The sequence below is a fragment of the Arachis hypogaea genome, chromosome 20 (assembly GCF_003086295.3).
Source record: "Arachis hypogaea cultivar Tifrunner chromosome 20, arahy.Tifrunner.gnm2.J5K5, whole genome shotgun sequence".
Taxonomy (NCBI): Eukaryota; Viridiplantae; Streptophyta; class Magnoliopsida; order Fabales; family Fabaceae; genus Arachis; species Arachis hypogaea.
This window is the reverse complement of record NC_092055.1, coordinates 116,416,457-116,425,321: the sequence shown is the minus strand read 5'-3', so window position 1 is coordinate 116,425,321 and position 8,865 is coordinate 116,416,457. Positions and strand designations below refer to the sequence as shown.

Here is an 8,865-nt window from a genome sequence, read left to right as displayed (position 1 = left end):
TTTTATCTTATTCTTCTCGATGAAATTATCTTTATATCATCTCAGTTCACGCTTCACATTCTTTTGTCAATTCGTGAGCGCTACAACTTCGCGATTTTATTTTACTCCTTTTCAGACTTCTCGATTAATACTCCTTTCAATTACACTTATAACTATATATTAAAAATCAACTTTGAGAGTCATACCACTTTATTATCATTGACTTATGACTCGAGCATAAGGATTTGAATATTAGGGTGTTACACGAATAACCAAATAGCAGCCCAGCTATTCAGATGTAGTTGAGAAAGGAAAACTTTGCACCAATTTAAAAGGGACTGCACAAAACTAGAGAAGGGAAATCAAACCCCCAACACAAAAAACATGGGTTTGTAAACCCAGAGCCAATCACGGACTTGTGGTTCCTCCATGTTTAAGTAGCAAATTCACTCCTGACTATTGAGGAGGGAGAGCTTGTAATGTGCTTCCTCGGGGGCCAACCTCACAGAAAATCCGCTATCACAGAGCTGTTGGATTTCCTCTACAGTAAGTCGGGATGGTGTTCTCGTCACGTCAGATGTACACTAGTGGTACCAATTCGGGACGCCTAGAGTGGGAAACACCAGACCGCAGGCAAGGATGGGCTCAGGTCTTCGCCTCGCCATACCTACAATGGGGAACACCATTGTTAGCCTTGCTAGGACCTTAATCAATAGAGGTGTTCAAAATGGATCCAATCCAAACAAAAGCGATGAAGCAAACAAAAAAATTCTACAACCGAAATAACAAAAATCAAAAAATAAAAAAAGATGTTTTGCAGTTTTTTTTTTGTGGTTCTATTTAATTGTCGGTTCTAATAGGAAAAACCCTAACCAAACCAAACTAAACTGGTGTTTAGTAAAAACCCTAAATTAACAACCCCTCAGCGCCCAGCCCAAATAAAAACACCCCACTCCTAGTCTCCAATAGTGTGGAATCTCCTCTCCCTCTCTCAGCCTCCAAAGCAACGATACTCCTCCTTCTTCTCTGCTATTGACGCCACCAGACAGCACCAACCCTGACTTGCATCCAGCGGCGATGCGATCCTTTCCTCTTCCTCTCCCTTTCTCATGGCGCTTCTCTCTCCGTCCTCGTCCATGGCACCTTGCACCAATAGCCACCATCGTCTTCCACCCACAGTAGTAGCACGGACTAGACGCCATCGTCTTCCATGCATAACAAGATCTCCCTACAATCAGCCACTCTCTGTTTACATCATGAACTCCTTAAGAATAGATCCTCTGAGTTAGGTTGGTTCTATTTCTGGTTGTTGTTGTTGTTGTTGATTATTGATCTTCTATTTCTTCATTGATGGCTTCTGCTTTTATTTTTTGAAATTATTAGTGAAGATTTATTTAGGGTTTTTAAAAGTCTATTTTAATGATTCTGTGTTTCAAATTATGTTTTGATTGTTTAGGATTTTTTTGCTGGTGCTATGTTGTTGTATATTTCCCTTTTGATTTCAATTTTTTTGCTTAAAGTTGTTTTGCTAGAGAAAACATCAAAATGTGACTGTTTTTTGCTAGAAAAATAAAGGAATTTAGTTTTTTACTTTTCCTGTGTTGTTATTGAACCTTTCATCACTTTAATTGTTCTTATTAGGACATCGGATATAAGTAGGACAATTTTTTTTTAAAATTAATTGAACCAAACCAAACTGAAATATTAATATAAAATTAGATCGGATAACTTTTTTTTAAATAACTAAACCAAATTGCACCGCAAACACCTCTACTAATCAACATAAAATAAGAAAAATCCTACTTCAACCCCTATGCTAAATCACCTATCTAATGCAATGAAGTAGCAATGACAACCTTCTAATCCTAAAAAGGTTCACCTAAAAGACAGTGCTCCTCCCTAATGAACTAGAAAGCAGGAAAGATAATGCAATAAATCCATAAAGAAAGAAAAAGAATGCTTACTTGAAATCACAGAGGTGAAGAAGGAAATAGATCAATGAAGGGTGCTACGTCATGCACGAAAGCAATTATGGAAACAGAATTGCAGGAAGATTGGAAAAGAGAAAATCCAAAAGAAGTGAGAATGCGATCTTGTGTTTTCTATAAATACTGGTAAGAAGAAAGAGCAGGAACAAGGACAGAATCGACTTTCCAACATACATTTAAAACCCACTACTAATGTGCACGTAAATCGAGACGATGTTCTTGAGAATCGTGAGGGACAATAACATCCCATTGAAAGTGCGAGACCAATGGAACTCCTGTGAGAAAATCCAACCTACGGGAACATTAGGAGAGAGGACTCACTTATATAACCCAATGGGCCGGCATGATCTACGAGTGCGACAACCACGATCCTTGTAGCTTCTCGCATTAGGGGCATTGTTTGAAACTGCCCCATTATATAAGATCAGACCCTATATTCACCATCCGGCTAGTCTCTTAGCCACTTGGCAAAACTATCGACCTCTGTACCAAATGCTTTTAGAGTATGATGAATACAGGAGATGCGATAATCTAGGAATAGTGAGACGCTCACGATCCCTAGAAGGCCCACAATAGAACGCCAGAAATATGGGGGAGGGGTCGACCTCCCTATAAGTAACCAACCTTACCCTAACATTTTCTACCGCGTTATCAAATACTAACTTGGGAGTCAAAGGAGTTTTGTAGATACCACCTCTGCTGCCGCTCTACTAACAACATTCTCATTTCTCGGACTACAGCTAAAGTCTTCTTTTTATCTCCAACGACCTCAAGTAACGACTTAACAATGTGTATACGTACGATGAATAGTTACACAAGAACTATTAAAAGAATAGTATCTTATTCTAATATTTAACTTAGAAAATCTTAAAGCTGGAAAAAAATCACATGCCAATACTTTGAAAAAAAATTCTATATTCAAAATAACTACGTAGTATCACTACAATAGAAGCGGATGATAGCGGCCGAAAATTTTTGGCGATTTGAAAAAGTGCTGCTATCTAGCAATTTTGTGGTGGCTGCTGTAGTGGTTTAGTTTCCCAGCTAGTATATTATGCGATTTATGGCAGATTTGGAATAAACTGCCGATTTATCATCTATTATGTTAGATAAAAGACAAAAAAAATCCCTAATTTCCATTTTTTCTTTTTACATCCAGCGTGAATCCCTATTCTTCTTCTTTTCCATATCAAATGAGAGCTACCTGATACCTACCCATCTTTGTGAGAGCCACCTGCTCCATCTAGCGAGTGGCGATTGTTTGTCCCTATCTTTGTTGTAGTCAGAGATTAAAATGAAGCTTCGTGTTGCAGATGCGGCAGTGATCTCCACTCGATTTGTGTTCTCTCCTTATTCGACATCTGTTCTCAGCTACTCCGCCTACTCGTTGAGATCCACCATCAATTCCCCTCCAACAGCGGACTTCAAATCTAGGGCTTGCTCCTATTTGACATCCACCGCTTGCGCTTCAAACCAGGCGAACCTCTTCATCCTATTGGAGCGTTGCAGATACGATCCATGGATTTACTGATGAAGAGGTGAGATTGCATTTAGATTTATTCTCCATATGTATTCTTTTTATTCTCACTATTAAATTTAATTTTCTTACAATAAAGGTCTTCTGTGTGTATCACTTATATTTTATTTTTCATGATTTTAGAACTGAAAATAAATTACTTACGTGTACCTTTAATTCTTGTGCTGAAAGTTTTATTTCTTCCATTTCTGAATCGAATGTATTTTTGTGGCTGTGATCTACGAATATAATTTAGTAATTTTAAACTTAACTTCCTTTATTAACATATCTGGCCTTCTTTATTTATATCTGTGATGCTTTGTTATCTCGACCAATGTGATCCATATGATTTTGCCTTTAATTTATTATTATCATCCTTGATCAAATGTGCATGTATTATATTGTATGCAATCAATGGAATCCTTTGGATTCATCATCAGTATGTCCTCCATGCCTCCCCATTTTTCACATCTTCTATTCCTGTGATTTATTAACATTCAGCTGTTAACTTCATAGCTTACAATATTCCTTCCTGATTTATTTGAAATATTGGCAAGATGATGGTGACTTCTTGCAAACAACAGAGGACAAGGTAATACAAAATTTGATGACACAAATATAATAACCATAAAGTATCATTTGCACTTATTTGTCTCTCTTTGTTTTGATCATCAATGAGGCAGGTAAAAATATCAACATATATTGATATCATTTTTCAAAACAATTTTATATGTTAATATATAATGAGCCAATTTCAAAAAAAAAATTTGAAGTTATGTCCTGTCTATGTTTGTGTATTGTTCTGTGTCAATATGTACTCCTTGTTTTGACCGTTTGAGGTCAACTATTTTGTTGGGTTTAGTGGTTTATAGTTTTAGGCACTGTTGAGTATTGTGTACTTGTATTTGCTCTTTTTCATTTCTTGGTTGGTTGATTCATAATTGGAAATTTGAGGCTTTGCTTGATTCAATGATCAAGATGATGAAACAACCTTATTCGAGGAGGTTGAGAATACTCTATCTGGTTTAAAGCATTTAAAGCATTTCTACCCATGCTAGGATTCCTTGAAAAATATATTTTATTAATATACTTTTTTAATTATTCAATTCATTACCTACTGTGATATGTGTCATTCACAAAAGGGCTTGACTATCTTAATTTCATTTTGACTTTATTAAGATAATCTGATAGGTAAAGCCAATAACTCTTTATAACTTGTTATATATTGAATTTCTTATTGTTGGAAGATATTCCACTTGGAACCAATAATCTAGAGCTACTTGAAGATCATCTTTGTGGGTAAAATAATTTTTTTTAGATCTTTGTTTTTTGTTTAAAGTTTTCATTTGTTGGTTAGTTTATCTTTTCTTAGTAGAAGCTGTTTGTCAGATCTTTGCTTTTAGTATCTATCAATTGTGGATAATTCATTTAAGATGTTCATGCTCTACTGTGACTGAGAGGGTTATGTTTTGTGACAATGGCAAGACACTACGTGACATCTTGGAGGCCCTTCCCCAAGAATGGATATCTGAAGATCTGATGGAGACACTCATGAATAGAGGAGTTCATCTTTCTCCTACAATGAGTATAAGACATCATTTTCAGCTAATTTTCTTTTTATTGGGTATTGGTATTTAACTATTTATTTTCTACCATGTGACTTCTATCCACTAAAATGTGTTTGTCATTGGCTGTATTTAGATTAGAAGTGAGAGACTGGGTAAAATTTATTGGAACTATCACAGCTCCTATCTATGAGTGGCAAGGTGCTAGACCAAAGAGTGTTGGATTTGTGCAAAGTATTCAAGATCGTGATAATTTTATCGTTTCATTTTGCTCTGGAGAAGTTTATGTTTTGGCAAATGAAGTTGTAAAACTCATTCCATTAGACTGAGGACAACATCTACAGTTGAAAAAAAGATGTGAATAAATAAAAAATATATATATTTATAGTATTAAAAAATCTAAAAAAGCCAAAAAAATTATCTTTAAAATTAAATAAAAAAATCAGCAATTTTTTAAAAGAAAAAAAATAATTTGCAGCAAAATTAGCGGCGGTTTTATACCGCCGCAAACCGTCCTAAATTAAAAATGTAATTACATTGCGGCAGTTACGAACCGCCGGTAAAAAATGAACTAAATAGGTAAATTCTAATACTTGTATATCGCGGCGGTTTAAAACCGCCGCTAATCTAGTTGCCGCAAAACCTAATCCTGGCGCCCATAATCAGGGCGGTCAACTGAGCCGCGGCGTCTGATTTTGCAGCAATTTAAAACCGCCGCCAATCATAAAAAACCGCCGCAATGTAACGCCTCTCTTGTAGCGTATCTTTTTTACACTCTTATACAGATATGAGTTACATGTAGTGCTTCCAAAGTATCTATCTATTCCTATTCTAAAGAGTAATATAAAAGTTATATCCAAAAATATTTTCGATGTATATTGAATATAATACTACTCACACTTCTTTTAGATAAAAATCTTTCTCAACATTTAACTTAATGTTATATGGAAAAGTCTATTACCGTGTTTTTCTTTCGTTCTTCCTCTAGCTTTGTACAAATGAAACGAAATAAAATGTTCCTATATAAAAAATTTCGCATTTTCATATTGTTGGCTACTGTGCACAACAACATTTTCGTCAGCAACTGAGGGTGTGTTTGGATTTGCGTTGGAGAAGAGAGAAGCTCGTTTGAATTTCTTGAAAGCTTCATCTTTATGTTTGGCAATATTTTTATGCTGTAAACGCAGAAGTGATTTCTGCTTTCAACCCAGGTTTACCAAAAGCTAAAAATTCTAGCTTTTCCGTTCACCTTTTCACGTTAAATTGAACTTTAGGTTCTATGTACCAATTATGTCCTTCATTATTCATATGTTTATGTTTTTTTATAGTACTTTTTTCTAATACTCTCTTATGTATATTATTATTTTTTATAAAATTTCTGTTTTTTTATATGAGTTCTTTTACTGTTATTGTTATTTCTTTTTTGTATGGAATATTTTTTTTACTTTGTATTATAATTCTATTAATTCTATTAGAGTACTAAAAAATATTGAGAGTACTAAAAAAATATTAAAATTTATTTAAATATTTAAAATAAAATTATAAGATAACATAAAATAATTATTTAAATTCATGTCCTTTTTTGTAATTTTTTATCTAAAAGTGATTTTGAATAATGTAATCCAAACAATATTTAGTTTACTATAATCCATTTTGAATAAGAATTACCAAACATAAACCACGTTAATACTAACTCACTTTTGATCAAAATCAATTCTACAAAATCAATTTTATACAAACCTCAGTTTGCAAACCGTAATCCAAACACACACTGAATTACTACCGTGCAGGAATACGTTTGTCATTACATTTCATTTCAAATTTTTCTAGCCACTTTCTACACTATGGCTAGCTAGACCCCACAAAAGAAAACCTTATCTTTAATAAGAGAAAATATGGGTTTCGTAACCCTAAACTTTTCTGTATATAGTTACATGATGAAGCTTTTCTTTTGTTGGTCTGATGTGAAAGTCCCCCTATGGCAGTGTCTTCACAAAATTAAATGATGAGGAAATAAAAGTCGTCGTTCCAGAATAAAATAATAAAATAAACTAAAATAGAGAGTTGTTAGTTGAACATCCCACTATGTTAGTATCATTATATTATATGCAGTGCACTTTCGGTCCTCTCCTTATACGCCGCATGCCCTTAATTAATTCCAGCCATTTATTTTCCATCTTTTACTTCAATTCTCATACAATGTCTCTCCAGCTATTTTTCTTTTTCAGCATATGATTTAGAATCTGCTCCATATGGTCGTGTATATATAGAACAACGTAACATGCATATCGTTAACAAAGAAATTGGGGTCTTGGAAAACGACTTAGCCTTTAAATTTGAACGTCAATACGAGTGATTGTGGACAAGAACAAATCTATAAATTTTAATATGCAGGGATCAAATTTTGTACGATTTTTTTAATTATTTTTGTTATTTTTTATTATATAAAAATAATTTATACATGATATTTAACTATTGAGTTGTTTTTTTTTTAAGTTTATTAATATATATAAAAAAAATCATAGAATTTTTTTAGTAATTTTGTTTTTGACGTGAGAATTACATAAAAGAAACATAATATTCAATAATATATATACTATAAAATTATAAGACACCAATACTTTTATATATGTTGTATTTAGTTAAGATGTTGTTACATATTTTTTTAATTAAAATTAATTCTTTTAAAAATTTTAAAAATTTAAAAACAAATCATAAATTATTAATTATCTCAAAAATACCGATAGTTGTATAGCATACAAGATACAATTCTCAAAATAAAACGATAGTCGAAATAAATTATCATAAAAAATAAATTAAAATTTTTTTCTTTTAACACTATAAATTTAGAAGAAAAATTAATATATTTTACAAAAAAAATATCTAAAATAAACCATGTGATTATCAAAAAATATAAATTTCATAGAGATGAGTATGTAGAAATTAATATAAAAAGTATAAAAATTTGAGTGTATAATATTAAATTAGTTAAATAATAATATTAGTGAAAAAATAATTAAAATTTAAATTCATTATATTATTAAAAATAATTATATATAAAATGATTAAATATTTTATATTTTATTAAACACATATATCATATGTATACTTTTTCAAAATTTTGAAGAGACTAAGGCCACCATTTGGACGAGATGTTGAAAACTAGTTAGTTAGGGATATATATTAGATTATGTAAGAACAAAAATATAAAGTTAAAAGAAAAAAGGCATCCCAATAGATATTACTGGCAAATTGTGAACACAATCTAAATTAAGGGTTATCTATAACTCAAGTACGTGGCCATCAAGACCACGCCATGTTTTAACTTGTCTTGGCAATTTATTTATCAATTTATTTATTTATTTATTTATTTATTTATTTATTCATCATTTGTGTGTTATGTTAGAAAGAGAAAGAGACAGAGAAAGAGAAAGAGAGAGAAAGTACTTTGAAACGCCATGGATTATTTGATCTAAATGTGTGGATGACTAGCAAGAGATAAAAGGAAAGAAGGTAGCACTCAAGTTGTCATCTTTCGAGTACTTTAATGTGGATCCTAAAGATATTTTGCTTATAATTTTGTTTCAAGGCTAAGCCACTCATTGGGGGTCCTTAAAGAGAGAATATTTAATTAAAAAAATAAAATAATTTTAAGTTTTCAATAATTCAGTTAATTCACTTTTTTTTTTAATTTTAATGAGTATCTTTAAAAATTGCTTGCAAATTGAAATTTGCAATGCTATAGGATTAATATAATTTATTATTTTTTAATAATTAATCAATAATATTTAAAAATATCTTTAAAGCTACTTGTGAA

The 8,865-nt window shown here is 32.0% G+C and overlaps 1 long non-coding RNA gene across 1 annotated transcript; it reads left to right on the top strand.

Moving 5' to 3' along the window:
- Positions 1 to 2,821: 2,821 nt before the first annotated feature.
- On the top strand, positions 2,822 to 5,329 carry LOC112785028 (uncharacterized). Its single transcript, XR_011878804.1, has 3 exons — positions 2,822 to 3,505; positions 4,969 to 5,068; positions 5,185 to 5,329. It is a non-coding gene; the product is annotated as an uncharacterized lncRNA (long non-coding RNA).
- The last annotated feature ends 3,536 nt before the right edge of the window (positions 5,330 to 8,865 follow it).